The following is a 21,682-nucleotide window of genomic DNA, read 5'->3' as shown; positions in this document are numbered from 1 at the left end:
TTACAAAGGACATTCCATTAAAAAAAATCAATCAATGAATAAAAATATTTTTAAAAATGTATCTGAAAACACTGTTGCATTATGCAGTTTCCAAACAAGACAAATTTTTAATGTAAAAAAGCTAAAATTGACAATTTCCTGGGTCTCAGGAGGATATTATCTCCATGAAATGAGTAATAGCTAGTGTTTGAGTATGATAAAATGTGAGAAAACATCAGATTAGCGGCATTAAAAATGTTTTTGTTTCATAGTTTTCACACAGTATATCACTTTCTGATGATGAATTTTAAATACATGTTTCTTTGGTTCAAAAATTAAATGCATGTGTCCAGCTGAGTGGACATTTTTGTAACTCCATGAAAAATAGGTTCATAAAAAAATTTCAATTGCATTGTTTTTTTTTTTTTCATGCCTAAAGAGGGATAAAAACACTCAAGAAAAAAAAATGACTAAGGTTCTCATAAGTCATGCATGAAAGGGTTAAACACTTAACAGACGACAACTGGACAACACATGGTTTGAAAAGGGGATGGAAGAAGCATTGCTTTTAAAATTCCAACCCCATCACACCACACAACCTATCACAACATTTCACTACACCAACACAAAACAAGGCAAGGCAGATTTATTTGTATAGCACAATTCATACACAGGGCAATTCACAGTGCTTTACAAAACTGGAAAAGAGACGATTACAAACACACAATTACAATTAAAACATAATCAATAAAACATAAATAATGATCAACTAAAACAAAGTAAAAGAGAGGAGTGCAGATAGAACCCTTTCAGTTGTTCTATGCACAGATGAACAGAGCCGTTTTCAGCCTGGACTAAAACATTGTCACAGTAGAGGCCAACAATACTCAACATTATAGAACAAAACAGAACAATACAGAGCATTACTGTATTAATGTTCTGATTATTATTATTTTTTCAGTCTTTATTATAAACAGCCTTACACTAACACAGATTAAAGTGTATTTAAGACCTAAAGGGCTTTAATTCCTTGATAGTCTCCATCCACAGTAGTCTGAGTATGTGTACAGCCCCCAGCTTTCCTAACTGTGTTTGCAGTGGCCCATGACCTAAAACATGCTGATGCTGGTGCACGGCCCTTCAGCACGTGCATGCAAGTGGCCATGGCCATAATGACCAGTGGTGTTGTTATTTCTACAGGACTGCACAGGGGTGAAAGGTTAGTGGGGGTCATGGGCTGCTAAATTCTGGTTTCCATGGATATTTTGCTGTGATTGTGGTTTTGTGCAAATTAATCGTCCACTATAACCCTGGTTTTAACTAAACAACCTTGTCTCAAGTGTATTACATGATGTGTGTATTATATACTCACAGCCCATAAAGGAGCACTCATGTTTTAGGATTGCTCAGAGGAACATTTTCTGATTAGACGACCTAGAGAAATGTTCAGAAGAAAACAGTCTCCCTCTGTAGTAGTTGGTTCAGATAATAATACTGATATTCAGTTAATCCACTTATATTTTTAAGCACTTACCAGAACACTATATTTTAATTTAATACAGAGATGAGAGCATTTACAAGCACAAAGACGCAATTTCTACCATAATTCAACAGAAACATTTTTTGTATGGATTATATTTTACTGTATTGCAGTTGATAGTACTTTACCAATCTAGTGCTCCTGTAAATCAGAATAACCTTATTTTAAGTAGCTGTTTGAGACAGCATTGGACTTAATATAGATTCAAATGCGTGTGTCCTTCTGTACTCCGTGTTTTTATGATCAAGAGTGGACATTTGTCTGTCCATGATCGGTACAAATTAACAGAAGGACCCTTTTCATTTTATAACAGTGAAGTGCAGTGGCAGGGAAAAGTACGCTAACCCTCAGAAATTTTTTAGTTTTCTACAGACAAACACAATGTTCCTAACCGAATATAACACAAACAGTTATAATATGTCATGCCTTTAGTGACACACTGGAAAAAGTAAATGAACCCTTGTAGAATAGAATAGAATAGAATAGAATAGAATAGAATAGAATAGAATAGAATAGAATAGAATAGTCACTTTACTGTCAATCAAAAAAATACGCCAACTAGTTAGTTAGTACACTTAGAATGATGGCGCATTAATTCACCATCAGACTTACACAATAACAAGTGATGCTAGGTACGATAAACCCCGCCCCTCGCACATATTGTAGCTTATTTTGGCATCCAGCTGATGTCATCATGTCTATGTGTGTGCTGATGTCAGCACATCAAGTGCCTCTATATATGTTTGAAGTAAATTGAAACAAAATTCATGTTTTTATGGACATTTGAAATTTTGCCCATTATAAGTAAATGGGAGGGGAAAAAAAGATTTAAAAAATAAAAATAAAAAATGTGAACTTTGACCTATTGTTCCTAAATGTAATACATCTATTCTGGGTCACTGGAAATCTATAAACCCAATTTGGTATGAATTCAACCAGTAGTTTTGCTGCTACAGACATTTGAAATTTTGTCCATTACAAGTAAATGGAAAAAAAAAAAAAGATTTTAAAAATTCATACAAAATTTGAACTTTGACCTACTTTTCCCAAAATGTAACCAGATCTATTCTGAGTCACTGGCAATCTATAAACCCAATTTGGTATAAATTCAACCAATAGGGGTGGGGGGTTGTTAAATACGACATAAAGGATAAAATGTAAAAGTAAAGAATCTAACAGTATATGTGCAGGGGAAATCAATATATACAAAAAAGATTGATATATCTATAGTCAGGCTATAACAGTAACAGTATGTTGCACAGCATGTAATTGTACAGCAATATGGCAGGAAACCAGTATGCTTTCTGGTGATATTGCACTGTTCTAATAACCTATAGGTTATTTGTGGCCTTGGAACCAACTTGGCTGGACTACAGAATTAAACCATAAACGTTTGTAGACAGTTTGTCCAACTGGACTGGTGAATCCTTAAAGTCTTTGAGATTATATTGTATCTCCTCCCAGTCTTACGCAAATCAACACTGCTTGATTGAAGTTCTTCTGGGATCTCTTTTTTGTGTTCACATCAGCAGGTGTTTCTTGTAAAGAGTGAACTCAAGAACTTTAAGCGTTTTTTTTTTTTTTTGTTTTTTTTTTTTTGTTACAAGTCAAAATAGCTCCACACATGGCTCAAATCTCATTTCATTGATTGGGTCCTGACTCAAAATAGATGCTTTTGTTTAAGCAAAGGGTTTATTTACTTTTTGCAGCAGCACTGCAAGTGTTTAATAGCTGTGTTTGGTAAAATCATGAAATATTACAATTGTTTGTGTATAGTTTAAGAACATTACGTTTGCCTATACAGATGAGATCACATTTTATGACCAATTTATGTCCAAAAATGGGCCATTTCAAAGGGTTCACTTAGTTGTTCTTGTCACTGTATATGTGACCAGTATATCAGTCAGAAGTGTCTACTCCTTCCTATTTCTGAACACAGAATAGCCTAATTTAACACTGTCACTGACCACCATACGTCTGTGGATTCTCAAATTTCAATTAACAGGCTCAGTGAGATGCCCACGAGGATGAAAACTGAAATTACTCATTTTCAAAAAAAATCATTTACTTCACATTAGTTCCAGGGATAAAATTAAGAGCATGGATGTGATCTATAGTGTTTAATTGAAAGAGATTTCTCTACTGTCCAGATAAAAGGATAAGACTAGTCCAGTGTGGTCTAGTCCAGTGGCCACACGTTCAGTCTAGCCATCCTATAAATTATCCTTAATGACAAATTGCCAATAGTGGATGTAGAAGTTTTTTAATTAATTTCACGGTAAGAGGAGTTTTTTCACCTCTGCTCTTTTTCATATCAGTGAGCAACTAGTGAAAGTATATTTTTACACAGCATCAGGTCTCTGCGGTGCACACCCTGTCAGAATAACATACATCTTATTTGCTTATACAAACAGTTAAAGACACAGTTGAATCATTTAATTATCATTTCAGTCTGCTATTGATGTCCAAATATTTTTTTTCTTTTAACATCACATAATTTAAGATATCGCAGTCAGTATATATAATGATATACACTTGTATTGTGGTTAAAGATGCTGGAGCTGAAATCAGAAGGAAATCACTGTCTTTCAGCAACTCTCTGATCTCTGACCAAATCAAAAGATTAAATATAAATATAGATATAGATAAGCTGACGCTGTTTCATGCTGTTATGGAAATGTAAAGTCAAAGATTTATATGCCAAGACACAATAGAATAGAATAGAATAGAATAGAATAGAATAGAATAGAATAGAATAGAATAGAATAGAATAGTTACTGTTTCTTATTTAGCAGCAAAAACATTTAAAGTGCAAAAAAAAAAAAATATCACACAAAATTATTCTGGAAATATATACTGAAAAGTGCTGACAAAATACAAACATTACAAAGAAATACTAAAATATACAAAAAGCTATTCGCGAGTGAGGGAAGGATAGAGCGTGAGATTGACAGAAGGATCGGTGCGGCGTCTGCAGTGATGCAGTCGCCGTATCGGTCTGTCGTGGTGAAGAAGGAGCTGAGCAGAGAGGCGAAGCTTTCAATTTACCGGTCACTCTACATTCCTACTCTCACCTATGGTCATGAGCTTTGGGTTTTTACCAAAAGGACAAGATCCCAGATACAAGCGGTCGAAATGAGCTTCCTCCGTAGGGTGGCTGGGTGCACCCTTAGGGATAGGATGAGGAGCTCAGTCACCAGGGAGGAGCTCGGAGTAGAGCTGCTGCTCCTCCACATCGGGAGGGGCCAGTTGAGGTGGCTCGGGCATCTGTTTTGGATGCCTCCTCGACGCCTCCCTGGGGAGGTGTTCCAGGCATGTCCCACTGGGAGGAGACCTCAGGGAAGACCTAGGTCACATTGGAGAGACTATGTCTTTCGGCTGGCCTGGGAACGCCTCGGGATCCCCCTGGAGGAGCTAGAAGAGGTGTCTGGGGAGAGGGAAGTCTGGGCATCCCTGCTTAGACTGTTGCCCCTGTGACCCGGCCCCGGATAAGCGAGAAGAAAATGAATGGATGGATGGAAAAAGCTAACTCTATACAACAAGTAAAAGAAATATATACAGTATATAAGGATATGCACAAGGTAAGATTAAAAGACAAGGTGTGGTTGTGAACATTGCACTGAGGTAGGGGGAGTATTGCATTATGGGTAAAAACTGTACTTGAGTCTGTCAGAATCCGGGTCTTTCATCTGATAAACACTGATCAGCAATTGGTAATTACTGCTGTCAATCATATATTTAACCCCACCTATCAGAATCAGAATACTCTATCAGTCCCATGAGAAACTGTTGTGTTACAGCTGCAAAACACCTGTAAAATAAGTGAAATCAGGGCAACACAGGGTTAATTTTCTACAACTTAAACACAGGTAAAGAGTAGAATCAGAAGTGTCATGTCCTCTCAGTCCTCTCAGGTTGTTATTTCCCAAGTAACCACCGCTGATTTATGCTTAAAATGTCATTGGAGTGTGGTCCAGGATGCTATTTTACTGCAAATCATGATCTGAAAGTCCTCACCTGGACCAATTTGTTTATTGTCTTGAAAAACCTGCAGAAAAAGGGGATCCACAAATGCAGAAAAAGCCTGTCTTAAGTTCTTCATTTGGCTACATGTTTGGCAAAATGGAACTTCTAATGACATTAAATGCAGTTCACACCTGTCCTTTCTAAAGCAGAAATCTTGTAGTCTTATAACATAATAAGAATAAAGTCAGAATCCAGTACTCTAGTGAAATCCACTGCTTTTATACCGTAAATGCACGAATACAAAGATTCTCCTAGTTCCTGGAAAAGTGATATCTTAGACAGCATTAATACTGTGTTCCTGAAGCACAATCTGCATCTGTGAAGAACATGTAGTCATTTGTTCTTCTGCAAAGAAAGCAGTATCATCAGCCAGTATTGTGTCTTTTGTGCAGCTCTGAATCAGATAATTAAAACCGACTGTGCCACTGATTTGCACGCAGTAGTTACAGATCATTTCTTTTTGTCTCTCATGGTGACCAAGGGCTGAGAAATGGTTAATAAAGAACAAACGTTATGACATAGCCAGGCATACAAGCAGCAGTTTTTTCCTTCTTTTCTTTTTTTTTTAACATTGTCCCTCATCTACATATGCTACACATGTAAAATGAGATGCACTTGTTCTCCTTGTTAGATCTGCCTTCATTTTGATTTACTGTAAATCCAAGGCTGTGGTTTTCTATTGGCTGCATCTCAAATAGCTAGATGTATCTTGGCTGTATTTACATTCTTCCAGCCTTTCCAGCCTCAGTTAATCATGCTAATCTGCTTTGATGTCCTTTCTCTGGTAATGAGCGTGACATCGCTGTATATAAGCGTGACAGTAAGCTGCTTGCAGAACTCAGTAAAATGGAGCTGAGATCAGGATGGCGCACATCAGTACCTTCAATCACTCTGCATATGCGGTTGGCTTTCAGATGTCTGCAATTTATTTTCTTGAAGCAGTTATCTGATATCGTCTTCCGTTGTTTTCTGACTTGCTTTCTAACTTGATAAAAGTCAATGAAATAAAGCTTGAATAATTATTTAACACTGGCTTTAACGTCTGAAAGTGGCAAAGATTAATTCAGCTGTTTTACCTGTTAAATGACACAATCATCTGAAAAGAGCTAATCTGACTTGGATTAAAGGTGAAAAACTCACCATATTAGGTATATCTGCACACTTACATCTTATTTTTAAGCTGATTTTGTCGCATTTTATCAGACAGACACGGTCACACATTTATCAATCACCTCATTAAACTGTTGACATAAACAAATAAGTCTACATTTCAGAGTCATTAACCCGGTAAAAGAACTGTCCTTAACAGTATAGTAAAGCACATACTATATGCAGGACTAGTGCCCGTGGCTGAATAAACACACGCCTGGCTGCAAACCCAACTTGCTCATGCACGATTTCAGAAGCTGTCTTTTCATATTATTCTTTGCTAGTTGGCTCGGACAGCCATCTTACATCTTCAGGGTAGATCTTACATGCATATACAGTACGTCGCCGACATGCTTGTCTCGGGTATGATTCATACTTTAATATGTTAGAAGTGCTACATCAAGGTCATGCTCATGCACTTATGATGGCGCAGAATGTCTGCAGGGAGTAAATTCCCAGTATATGAAGGTCAACTAGTTGAATGTAATTGCCAGTTAGAGAGCTTACGTATACTATATCATGTGTAATGATAGTATGCATATATCTATGTCATTCATACAATAACGAAAATCAGAGTCCTGGTTCTGATTTACATGAAAATACTGAGCTAAACCTTGACATGACAGCCATTCTCTGGACCGATGTAAATAGCAGCACTGTGGATTTCAATATCTCACACCATAAATTAATAAACAGTCTCTACTATAAGATGAAGTTGTCCCCCTTTGCATCCCCACAGGAGCTAAGAACTGTGATCACTGGGTGCCATTCCCGCTCAGAGTTGATGTGATGTGCTGCACTCACTTCATCAGAAAAATCATTGGGCTATAAAGTGAAATGTCAACTTATATCAACTACCTGTCAGGACCGCTTTCGTTTGTCAAAAAACAACTCCTTCAGCCCTAAAATGAAAATCTTATCTGTAGCTGAAGAAATCTGGAGGGGTAAATCTTCTATTTTTGGTTGGTTTTATTTATTAATTCAAGCTTAAACCTATGGAGATGGTGGTTTTACTATGACACTGCATCAAGAATAATGACTCAGAGAGAAAGTTCTATTTTATTTAAGAGTTTTCAGTCAATTTAGCTGTGTCACCAAGGTGTAAGGGCATCCTCACTATGTGTTTGGGAGAAAGGTTGGTGCACCCCATTTACTGGAAATAAGCATGGTGGTGGGGTCTGTTCGTTTGCTTTGTCTGCCCCCTGTGATAAGAAGTCGCTGCTGTTGATGCAGCCGTGACACCAATCATCACACCCACCCGGTCTGGGGGCGTGGGCGGATGGATGAGCAGATCTGTCTGTCTCCCTCTCCTCTGCTGACAGTTGGCGACGACTGCTGTTACAATTCATTACACTCACATGCAGCTGCTTGAGCACACACTGAAAGCAGACGGGAAAAGATTTGTGTCATTTTGACTTTTTTTCATCTTTCAAATGAAGAACCAAGAAAGTGTGTATTCCTGACAGACGTAAAAAATACAAATACCACTTTATTTGTGTTTTTAGATCATTTTATTTCCTTGTTTCCATTGCACTAACCACCTGTTTTTAACCCTTGTACTATAATATGAAGTGCACTTTTGAGGCAGTGCTGCCCTCTAGTGGAAATTAAATTTGCTGAAGAGATGGTTCTTAAAGAGATTACTACAATATAGACAAAACCATTAACTGGGTCATTTCTAAATTATGAATTGGTGAATGTTCTATTCTTTTTTCTTAATTATGTTTAATTCTACTATTTACATGTGATTTTGGAGGCAACGTAATAATTAAGTCCAGTTCAGATTGAATCGTTGTCATAATTATTAATCAGCTTAGTTTTCATTCACATGCAAATTATGCAGTGTAAAAATTAATATATCTGTGACAGGAAATTAAAGGAGGAATCTATTTTTTGAAACACCTCCAGGCTTTATGGTGGTCATTCCTGGTTTTGGCCAGTGGAGGGCACTCTCTCCCCTCTGAAGCCCCATGCTGCTGAACCTGCTGGAGGTGAGCTGATGTGATGGTGCTGTCTGAGCTGTCAGCACTCATTAGTGCTGTCTCATTAAAGCGATGTCAGTGGCGCTCCATTAGCAGTAAAATGAACAGCTGCCCTGCCTGAAGGCCAAGTCAACAAGTGAACTTTGTTGGACAGGGCGCCCTGCAGGTTAACCTGCCATAAGAAGGAACAGAGAACCAACTGTTATCTGTTTTGATTTTCCTAAAAGACCCAGCTCTACACTAAGTAGTCCACAGTTAGACTAATTCATAGCCCCATTTTGAAGACATATTTTTTACACTTCCAATAAAGTGTTATTCGGTTCACATTTAAAGCTCTTGTGGGCTTTTTATTTTAATGTTTTTAGCACCATAATGTCTAACTCACTTTTTGTCTCACAGGCAGTGAAATAATATCCATGGACTACAAAAAGGAATATTAAAATATACTATGAAGGTCAAAACATCATCGGAGATTGGACTGAAAGCTTTTTTCATGATCACAATATAACAGTCCACAGTGAGTTGAAGTGAAAAAGTGGAGAATCCCATATTTTACAGTCCTTTTGAGTAAATATTCTGGCAAATTTACTCAATTTAAGTAAAAGTACTAATACTAACCATAAAATAACTTGAACAAGGAGCTAGGGAGTTGAAGTTATGCATTCAAAGAAATATTTAAGAAGTATCCATCCATCCATTCATTGTCTTCTGCTTATCTGGGGCTGGGTTGCGGATAATAAGCATTATCAGTAAAATGTACTTGATAAAATGATCTCTCATAGTGTTTTTCTATAGCATGTGATGTTTTTGAGTGTTATTCATTTTACTGATGTAGTATTGTATATGTTGTAATATACTCTGATGTGGTTTAGGGTAGAACTCACTTGACCTGTTCTGTAAGGTAAGATCAATGTGCCATGAGCTCAGAAAACACTGTTTTTCTTTGTGTCAGTGAATTTTGGTCCTGATTCAAGATGGCTTTTAATAAGGTGTTTTGTTTGTTTGTTTGTTTTGTTTTAGTTTATGAAAAGAGATAATTTTGTTCATATTATTGTGAAAATATTATCCTGGGACAGGAGGGGCATTAAAAAAATCTGAAAAGTTACTAAACCTGTCAGATAAATAAAGTGGAATAGGAAGTATGAAGTTACTTAAAATGGAAATGCTCCAATTTGTAGTTCAGTAAAAGTTTGTGTCCTTTCATTGCTTTATATGACTGTGTTACATGTAGTTTTCTCTGATCAGATTCTAAATCCCAGATATTGCAGTTGAAATGTTCCTCTTTCAGCCTTTAGGGGGTGCAGGTGTATGAACCGGCTCTATGTGGCTTTGGTATCTAGAACGCTGTTTAAAACTCAAATCTTAAATGACTTTTAAAAGAATGTTGCTCTTGTACCACTTCCTGATTTCCTGACTTTACTTGGCATTACGTGCACTTTTTACAAACCCTTAGCAATGACCCAGAAAACATTTGATCTTTTGAAATGTCTGAAGTACTGAGGGCCAACCACACTGTAGCTCATTTACCACGATTTCCTTTCTCTCCCTCGGCTCCTTGTAACCCAGCACATGTTACTCCTCACACAGCCACTCAGATAGACCAGGATCTGGATGGTATTTGGGGTCAAAACCACGATATCCCCCATTTGCCTTCCTCCATTAATGGCCTATTTAGCGTACTGCCGATGGCAGTAAAGAGATAGCTGGGCTTTTATACCTTCTGACTGGATATATTAGCAGGTAATGTCCTTAAAGAGGATTAGCGGATGGAAAGAGAGGAAAGGAGAAAGAGAGGGAGAGTGGCTGAAAGCGCCGTAGGGATGGCATGGCAGTAAATAGGCAGGTGATAGCAGGGACGACTGGGGCTTATGCTGCACTGTGCAGCCTCTGGCTATGGACAGGGGATTAGCAGCCATTGTGGATTCTCTGGCATCCTGACCCATGTTGACTCACAGATATTTGATTGTCTGTGTATCGAAGTAAATGCAGGAAAATAACATAAAAGCATTCTACCTGTGATGCCCTTTTAGGATCCTAATAATGAACTGTGTCCTCATAAAACTTACACCAAGTATCAGTTGTCAAGGTTAATCAGTGGTTTGTTCAACAGTGGATTTCTGTGGGTTAACTTGTCTCTCTTATACCATATAGTCAGTCACTCAAGAATGTGCCATGGGTCGAGGTCATGAGTCCCAAAAAAACCCTAAACAGATCATCTTGTTTGCTGTGTTAAGCGATTAACCTTCCTTTTACTCAAACAGGCATGGAGACCTTTGAGGGAAAGTTTAAAGGAATTAATAAAGATATTATATGGTAGGATAGAGTTGTTAGTTTTAATTTACTTACACTGTATTATTGCATTATTTATACTATGGTCTTTGTGAATTTATTAAACATTTTTAATGAAAGGAAACACCTTTGTATAGGCAAGTATTGGACTTCTGTTCTTTTATATTAGGTACAAAATGCATGATCAAAAATTATTCTTCTAAGCTTATTAAAAGCTGATTGATTGATTGATTGATTGATTGATTGATTTAAATATATGCTTCTCAGAAACTCTACAAATGTGTTGGGTATGATGCCTTTGAATTAATCTACACAAGTGTATGAAGTTGGTTAAATTAGCTCAAATACAACATATACATTAATGCAACAATAATATTAGTATTAAAACATCATCATCATCGTCATCGTCATCGTCATCATCATCATCATCATCATAGGTGATACTAAAACACTGACAGGTACCATTTCATTGCACTATGACTGTTTATTGTTCATATTTAGTACATATACATCATACATCAGTTAACTTTTAAATGCAGAACTTTTACCTGGGGTTTTAGTAGTTTTACTTAAGGTTAGCAAATAGTTTATTCCACGGTTTATGAGGTGAACTAGCGCAATGTTTGCATATTCATAATTGCCCAGTGGCAGAAAACTGCCTCATATTGTCGGTATTTACCAAATAAACGCCACATTTTGTGATAAAATGAACGTGGCTAACAGTAAGGTGAGTGTCTGGTTTCTCCTGAACAACTTAAAGGTGAGCTATCAGCTTCTCAGCCTCCCCTCCTATACCGATTTAAATTCCATATGACTAAAGACCTAGACCCGAGGCCTTTCCTCGGCCCTGCTAAGCTGTTTTGGGAGGGATTTGATCATGCAAAGATGAGACTGAGTTAGAATGGGTCACTGCAGGATCTGCTTTAGCCACAGTCTGTTGGAAAGGAGTCAAGTGGAGGGCAAGCACCTGGGCAAGCTGACCTTTACTTGGACAGAGGAAATGGAGAGGGATCAGGTGGGAAGAGCTGCTGTGAGATCCAGTCAGGCAAGATTCTGTTTCAAAATCCTAGACATTTTAGGGATGAGTAAGTGATGCATTTACTGCAGAATGAAATCCAGTCATCAACTTCTGAAGAGCATCATCTTTAATCACTCATCTCTTTCATCAACCTCTTCAGCTTTTTCATGAATGTGTATCATACACTCATGCTTCTTCATGCTCACTCAAGTTTCCCAAATTGGTAATCTTGAAAATGTGTAAGACCTCACTCTTTCCTGGGGATGTATGTACAAAATCTTGTCTGTGCCAAGACATCCGCATGAACATCACTGCACTCAGCAGCAGGGGATGTGAAAGGAGCATTGTGTGCTGTTTCACGCTCCATGGCCAATTGACTTCTTTTCCCATTAATCAAATGCACTGTTTACCTAATCTTTCATAGCATTTCAAAACCATTAAAACCAAGAGGATTATCCTAGTATTTCTGACGGTGTTACTTTACCTCAGCCACAGGTGCCCTGATAACACACTCCCTCTCTCTCCTTCCTCTCTGTCTTCCTCTCTTCCTCTTTCTCTCTAGGGATTACTTTCTGCATGATCTAAATTCTTAAAAGTACAACCTCGCCATCTCACCAATGCACGATTCCACCCCCCCAAACTCTGAATAAATAAAGTATTATTGTCCGATTAAAGCAGATTAAGCAGATGGAAATGGAGTCAAACTGAAATTGGGTTTAATGCGGCACTTATCTGAATTCTTGACTGCGTTTATAGTGTACACTTTTGTGTCTTTGAGCAGGAAGTTGGTGTGGGTTAGAGGGGCTACATTTCGGAGAGTATCTTACTGTAGAGCTAAAGGAGGAAATTGTGAATTGAATTGCACTTAAAACCCCTCTTTGTAAAACTAGACGAAGCACAAAGCCAGAACAGTTGGACAGGGTTTGCAGTTTGCTGTATAGGTTTTAGCTTATGCTGCACTACTACCTGTTCTGGCATGAATATGTGCACTTTTACCCACTTTAATCATTACATGAAAGACAAATAGCATCAACAAAAATGCACATATTACAGGTGATATTTAAAGATATCCAAGCTATCAATCAGAGGAGATGTGGACTTGTCCTTAGAGTTTGTTAAAATGGCAGAAAAAGGATGTGAAATATATACTAGTGCATATTAATGCATATCAATTTGGCTTTTCAAGTTAAAAATGTTGAAGTTTGTCTTTGCTGAAGATACCGTTATCTCTAAAAGAGCAATTAAGGTGTGTGTTTGTGCTAGTACACAACATTCATTTGTGCTTGTGAGTTAGTCATGGTGATTGAATGGCAGCTGACGATGGTAAGGGTTAATCTGTATTTAGAAGGTCCATCTGGATGCCTTAGAGGCCATCTTATTAAAGGAAATGAGCTGTTATGAGGCCTTTTTCAACAGACAGTTACAGAGCTCTGCATGCATTCCTTCATGTCTTCTGTAGAACGGATAGGAGTGAGTGCTACCCACAGTGGGTCCTGACAGAACAAAACTAGACAAAAAGGCCCTTGTGCTGGTACACATGTTAGGGAGGACATGCCAGTGTGTCAATCCAATGCAATTTTGAAAGTTTATCTCTAAACAGTATGTGACCACCGTAGAGGGCTGAAGTACCGAGCTATTTGGATCAAGATAGCTGAAGAATCTAGAACCGTAATGCTTTAAAAGATTGCCCGACCCCTCTAGTTACAGGGCGGAGGTTGAAAAAATGGAGACCTGTTGAAATAGACTAATAATGTCTTATACGGGTCATTTTTTGGCTTGCCAAGGAGTTGACTGTACGTTTAGATGAAAGGGTTTAATTGGAAATGATAACCTGCTGACAGAGGGGATCTGTCAGCCTACAAGCCCTGGCAGTCTGTCTGCCAGTACTGCAACAATATCCACAGGGAGATTGGCAGATAGAAGCTGCTGTCAACGCCCTCAAGCTCAGAGTTGCTCCAACATAAGCCCTGCACTTGTGTTTGCTTCAGTGAGGGTACGAGGCTCAAAGTGCAAGGAGGCCTGCAACAGCTAAACATGTGCGTACAACATGCAAGAGGAGTGTGCGCACTCACAAACAAAGGCTGATAATTTTAGTAAAAGAATGAAGAGACAAGGGGAGAGGAGCATGAAAGAAAGTTGGACTCAAATGCTTTTAGACCATCAGAGCAGTTCGACAAGATCCGGGACATCAAAGCCACTTAAATATTTGTCATTCTTGGGCCCACAAAATGCAGGATGATATGACAGATGCACAATAGACCCACAGTTTCCTCTTGGCCCCTGCAGTAGTGTTGACATGAGTAGAAATTAAGTTATCACCCCTTTTTAAAGTCCAGACGGCTGTCAGACAAGGACCAGTGGCACGGGGGGCAGAGCCGAGGTTTCCACCAGCAGCCAGCGACTTTATATGAAAAGATGTCTTACATCTGAGTGGGCCTGTCCTGCTCATGTGCCACACTGATGCCCCTGCACATTACAGCACTTACTACATGTGTATCAAGAATGTTAACTCACTGATGTTTCAACTCGGGCAGATTTTTCTCACTTTTAACAACGTAAAGGATCTGAATGTGAATTTATGTAGAAACATCAAATAAAAATTGCAATTTAACCCACAAATAAAAATTGCAATTTAACCCAATTTAACAGCCACTGGCGACCAAAAGCATCTACTGATATAAAATGTTTAATAAATTCTGAACCACTAAACCAATCAGTATGTTAATTTAATTCAGGTAAAATGCTGTTTGTTGTCTTTTCATGGTCATCAGATATGACCCATTTGGACGTTCAGAGGATCCGTAGTGAACGTGGAAACACCGTCATCTTCTACAACATTGATTCACCAGTAAAACCCATGGAGTTGGATTAATGATAGTGGATGGAGACACTTGTTTTGATCAGTTAATGATATATTTTTCTGAAAAAGTTCTCTGTTTTTGATATAATAACCTTCAACTTTAATCTGAGCTTTTATTTACATGATCAGTGAATTAAATATAGGAAAATACCTGATGTTCACTGAAAAAGCCCAAAAAACAGAGGATAATGTCATAATAAATTGTGATAAATCACTTAAAAAAAGTTAAATAGAGAAAAAAAAATATTTTATAAGTGCCACATAAGTAACACCAGGTCTTTATGGATTAAGATTAGAGTTTGCATATTGGTCAAACCTTTCTTGGTTCCTGTTCACTATTATTTTGGAACTCAAAATGCACCTTCGTTAACATTTTGAGCCTTAAAAACCCAGAACTATTTTTGTGACAACTTCCAAATGAATTTTTCTCCACATTTAACCTTTCCTAAGTGATTTATTACCATTTATTATAAAATTATCCTTTGTATTCTATAGTTTGCATCAGATATTTTCCCAAATTTAATTTACTGATCATATACATGTTCATAAGATCTTAGAATAGATTATAAGGTTATTATATCAAATCATAAAACTACTTAAACAGTGACTTTTTCTGCTAAATATATCATTAACTGAAGATAAAAGGAACATCTACACCCACTGCTATTTGTAAAACTACATGGGTTTTACTGATAAATCACTGTTGGAGAACATGATGGTGTTTTCATATTAACAACGGAGCCTATAAATGTCCAAAAAAGAAATATCTGACGCTGTTGAAAAGCTGATAAACTGCATTTTTACTGAATTATTTAAATATATTGATAAAATTAATTGTTCAAAGGTTATATAACATTTTAGATCTGTAGATTTTATTTTTTTTCCCCCGCTGGTGGCTGTTCAGGGTTTTCAGTGTTAAAGCAAAATTCTAATGGTGATTAAACAATTCTAAAAATAAAAATCTAAGTTTAAGTTTAGAAATGAAGCTGTTGGAATGGAAACTCAAGTAATTTCAAACCAAATTCATCATCAGTATGACAAATAAAAAATTAATTCAAGTTGTTTAAATTCTTGACAGACTGTCTTAATCTCATACCACACAAATAAAAACTAAAATGTGTATACTGAATTATGCCAGTCAAGATATTTTGATTAAAAAGTATTTCACCTTTAAATTTCACACATTAAGTCTCACATGTCCTTTTTCAAACCTATCAATTCAGTGTCCCACCCTAATGCTTCCCCATGGAAACAAAAGTCAAAGTTTCCAGCTTTAAAGGGGAGTCGCGCAGCATCAGAAAGCCACCATTTAATTACGACACACAGGAAATTATCCCTAGAATGGGCCCTGCGCTGATAACAAGTCCAAGCCCCCTGGATGACAGCTCTGGAAACCTGAGAAAACTTATCACCAAAGTGGGGGGTGGGGGCCCACTACTGGGCGCCTGACAATCTGATTGGACTGTCATCCCCAAGTCATAATTAATATATTTATCAAATTAATAACTGAAAAGAAAATCTTAGCGTCATTGTAAAAAGAGTCCGGCCCAGGCCCCAGAGGTGAACAGTGGCCAAATTCATGCGGTGGCCAGTTTCCCCCTGTGGCTAATAAGGCTGCTGTCAGTATCATGGGGAGGAGGGAGGGGGCAAAGTGAGCTGCCTCTTTTGGGAGCCATGACAGATAAATTGCCTCCTCCTGCACAGAATGAAACAGAATTTAGGAGCAGAAAAGAAATATGTTACACTGTGCTGACAATAACAACCAGTCTTTGCAAATGAATATGTGTCATTGTATAGAAAGTAAAATACATTGAGTTCAAAATGCATGTTTAAAGATATTATAAGACTTGGTGTTGATATTGATCATTTATTTTAACGAATAAGGATTCAATTCACAGTTCATAAAACAAATACCTCTCTATGCTGTTTACTCTAGTTATAGTTGATAAGAGTTATTATCAGCTGATGTGCCCTTGAGCAAGACATTTAACCCCCTGTGTGTGCATAACATGACACTGCACCTAGTCTGCAGTGTGTGTGTTCCTGCATGTTAAAAAGAGGAGGTTGTATGCTTACATTTAAAATATACACTGACAAATAAAGCTTCTTCTTCTCCAGTTTAGTTTCTACAGTTCACAGTAGAAATACATGTAATAACTAGAAGCACTCGGAGAGCGCAGACCTCTGCCAAGGCAGATCAGTGCCCCGGACTTGGATGAAAATTTCAGGAAATGTTGATACTGGCACAAGGAAAAAATGATTAAATTTTGGTGATGATCGGGGGTGGGCCTTGGCGGAGGTCTGCGCTGTCTTTTCTAGAAAAGCACTTGTAGAGCGCAGACCTCCGCCAAGGCAGATCAGTGGTCCCCCCACCCCCGATCACCACCAAAACTGAATCATTTTTTCCTTGTGCCAGTATCAACATTTCCTGAAATTTTCATCCAAATCCGTCCATAACTTTTTGAGTTATCTTGCACACAGACAAACAGACAAACCGATGCCGACAAAAACATAACCTACTTGGCGGAGGTAATAATAAAATAAAACATTTGTTTCAAGACTCATTGCACCTGTTCATCTGGAAAAAAAAAAAAGTATAATATTCCTCATATGGGCTATGCTATTTGTTATTGAGAAAAAATGACAGATGTGAGCTTTGTTTGTTTACCTTTCAACATCTTATTAGAGTTTGATATTAAGTTAGCATTGCATTAACAGTTAGCTTGTAATTCCCTAAAGACCACGTTTTAGAATCATCACAAAACTCGTTTGCTGCTCATGCACATCATCACTTTGGTTGTATTTCTGTAGCTTCACTGTATGAACACTTCAAAACAGCAGCTTTCATTTCCAGCACAATTACAGACAGTATAATAACTGTATTTACCTACAGCTATCATAGGTCACCAAGGGCTTACTGGGCTTTCTTCTTCTTCTGTAGAGTGTTTTTAAGGCCTTGACCTGAATCTGTGAAACACCTTGCGATAATGATGTATGAAGATCAGTGCTACATAAATAAAACTGAATTGAAATGACTTATGTGAGCACTTGTTTCTCTGAAAAATTCACCCAAAGTGGATTCCCCATGGAGTTGTAATGCTGACCCCAGACCACTGCCATATCCTCTCTTGTGCAGGTGGAAGGCCACAGTGGGGATACTTTTATCGGGCATTCCAAGGGTACAAAACAGGAAGGAGGGGAAGCCAAATTGTAAAGGTAACACAATCAGCCGCTAAAGTAGTCACAGGAGTATCGGTTTCTTTAAGCTGCACTGAGCGCCGCACAAGATTAAGATGTGGATTACTGAACATTTACCTCATGTCACACAGAGGGAGACATGCGGTTTGTACCATAAAGCGATACAGCACCGTGGACTTCTTTCGGTTTGGTCACGTGATGTAAAATTTTACGACTAATTTGTTATCTTAATATGCTTTTGCCTTGGACACTGTTACTAAACACAGGCTTGTAATGATGTCAGACTGAAATCATAAAGAATAAATGAGCAAATCAAGCATATAAATAAAAATATACATCTTATTTTACTCCAGTGAATGAATCAAATACCTAATAATCAGATAACTAACTGCTGAAATCACAGAAACTGCCATTTCTCCAACAGACTGGAATCCAATCCTGAGGCACAGACTTCACCTTTGACTCTTGTACTTGACCCCGTACCTTTAGAATGAGTTTTTGGAAGTCAGACATGCTCAGACTCTGTTATGCATCCCTGCTTGACCAAACTCAGGTAGATCAGACTGGGGGGAGTAGAAGAGCCGTCTGAATAAGAGACGAGTAAACAGAAGAGACAGACAGAAGAATTATTTAAATAACTGGCAGAGAACACACCTTCGATACACAGCATGACTCATTCAGATAGCTTAAACTCTGCTCACAACTGCAGATTAATGATTGGCATGTAAGTACAACCTCTACCAGACCACCTTTTGTTCTATGTCCTTTGGGGTTTCAACCCATTCCTCATTCTGCATCCATTGCCACGGTGTATAAATGAGTGGGCAGCACAGGTGCATGTTGGCGCACAGTTACACAGACCCCCCCCCACACACACACACACCCCACCCCAACACACACTCATGTCCTGTGTGCATTGTGTTGCATTTCTTTAGGTCCATGTTCCATAGGGGCAACAGTATGTGTGTTTCCAGCTTTCAAAAAGGCCTTTGAAATCCCCTGCTACCCACCCACCCTAGTCCTCGTTGCAAAGAACGCTACTGCTTTCTACTAACCTGAGGAAAATGCGGGTGAGGATATAGAGGGAGTGAAGCAGTGAGGGTGAGGAGGGGTTGGGCTACCCCTCGACACGCACCCCCCGCTCACCATCCCACCCTACAGACTTTCTTTCAGATTCTTGGTGTAGAGAGAAGCTGGCCGGCTGTCTCAAAGCGTTTCGCCTCTGTGAGCACGCACAAGATGTCCATTCATCCTGCGTGGCCCTACAACTTCACCACTCCCTCCTCGCCTCCCTCCCTCCTCTCCCTTCAACTCCAGCTGAGGCAATTCAACTCGGGCCAGAAGCAGGGACCTTTAATCTAACAGAATGTAGCAGGCACCTGAACTACTTAACCGCTGTGCTTGTTCAAGGGGGTGGGCACAGAGGCTAAGGTAACTGGTGTGTAACAAAAAGCCCCGAACTTTATCCTTGGCCAGGATGAGTACATTTCCTTTCTGTTGTTCCCAACAAAGGCCAGCAGGCACAAATGGTCTGCTATCTGTGTCACCGGGAAGTGGAGAGCAATTTGTTTCTATTAAACAGGACTGTCCTCATCTTCCCCAAACTGACCCCCTCCCTCCCCTCCAATATTGATTCAGATGTGGCTTTTGTGCTGCAGGTAAAATGCTGCCAGTCAGTGGGTTTCATTTGAGCTCACCTTGACCAGGTGGAGACCTTGAAGTCCTTACCAGGGGCCCCTTGAAAAGAGCAAAAAGGCTCAACTTGTTTTTCAGGTTAATGTGAGAATTTATGAGGGGTGCACGGGGCTCTTAGTAAAACGAAAAGTTTGATACTAAACTAAAGGTTTGGAGAGAACAATAATTTTACCGCAGCTTTCAGGGGAAGGTAGTACAGCTGTTGATTTCCCTTACACCCCCAGTGACACACAGCAATTCAACCCAATTCCAAACTGTGCACATGCATGCACATACACACAACTCTACAGTAAAAACCCTCCCTATGTTCCCTATACATCATATCAGTGGCAGTTTGACCTCTCTGATTTATCTGAATTCCTGTAGAGGGCAGAAATACAACTGTGGACCACTGTATTTCACCCACTTTGTATCCAATACCACTCAAGCTCATTCTCCCACCTTGACAGTGGCAGGATGGCTGCTTTCATAAGAGGGTGTTTCTCTTCTTTATTTAAACCCCAGTCTGAGCACATTCATATAATCCCCTCTATGAAGCCTTTTGAGTGTGAACATATATCAGTCTTGACCGCACAAATCAAGGCAAAGGAAACCATGCTATTACTTTAGTGAAGTGCAAATGTACGGTATATGGAGCTTATGAAATAAAGTACTATGGATATGACTGGATACTATTAGGGAACTATATATCAGGGTTAGCTTTTAATATCATTGTTTATATTGTTTAAAGGCATGCTATGGAAGGATATGCCTAAAGAAACAATATCAACAATGAAAAACCCTGCTGCAATCTAGGTATTACTGTGCAGTCATTTTTGGATTTTAAGTGTGTACCATGTACTAATTCCTAAGATATGAGTGATTTTGTGTTTGGCTTTTGTTTGATGAGAATGAAGATTTGCAAAGGTAGGCAGTTTTCTATTGGCCAGGTACTTACTCACTTGACTTATTTAGCTTAGTCTACAGGTATTGGCTTTTCTTTAACAAAAAATGTAACATTGCTACAGCACTATCTTGCTGTGTACATACAACATATCACATTAACATGTTCTGTGGTCAAGTTTCCTGCTGATTATGCATAACTTTAATCTATTGGTCTTGTTGGTGGCTTAGTAGGTACATGTATCACGTACTGGTGACACTGGTGACATAGAAGCAGAGGCAATTTCTCATAGACTGCAAGGGAAGCTCGGCTTCCCCAGAATTACGAAAATTAAATGGTCAAATATGTCCAGTTGTGTTGACAATTCATTGACTACAAATGTGTTAGAACACGTTCATCTCACAGACGAGTTCGTTCAGAATCAGCTTTATCACAAATCAATGGACTCGATGTTGTTCATTTCTCATGCATTCCCATTACGCTGTTTTCTCATACGATCTATGGTCAATGCATTTGCCTGTAGAAGCCCCGCGTCCATGCACTTCAGTGGGACCGAGTGGAACAGTTTTTTCATTGCCTCAAAACTGGATGGTAATTGGATAAATGCCACGATGTTGTCCCACCCCCGGACGCTCGGTGTCTCTGGGAGTGAATGGAGCTGTGGGCGGAGCTCGCCTGGGCTGGACGCTGGTCTTCCACGTGCTGATTGGAGGATCAGTCGACAGGTTGAATCCCATTTGATTGACAGCTATTTTGAGATATACTCCTTCACTTGACAGAGTTCAGTTTAATACTGTCGCGCATTCTGCTGTGAAATCGGAGAGAAACCAATACGAAATTACTTGTTCATTTCTTGCACTGTAAATAAAACACACTCATTGTACTTCCTTGTTTCAATTTAACATAATTTCAGCGTTTTCTTGTTTAGTTGGTACGATAAGGTCACTGACCATTTTCTTAAAAAGGAACGGAGGGCCGAATTTATGTTTAAATAACTTGCCTTTTTTTTATGTAAGCCAACAATGAGCTTCCCCTCTCTGAAAGATGAGCAGCCGCCACTGCG

The sequence above is a fragment of the Sphaeramia orbicularis genome, chromosome 15 (assembly GCF_902148855.1).
Source record: "Sphaeramia orbicularis chromosome 15, fSphaOr1.1, whole genome shotgun sequence".
In the NCBI taxonomy this organism is placed as follows: domain Eukaryota; kingdom Metazoa; phylum Chordata; class Actinopteri; order Kurtiformes; family Apogonidae; genus Sphaeramia; species Sphaeramia orbicularis.
Note: the sequence above shows the minus strand (reverse complement) of the source record.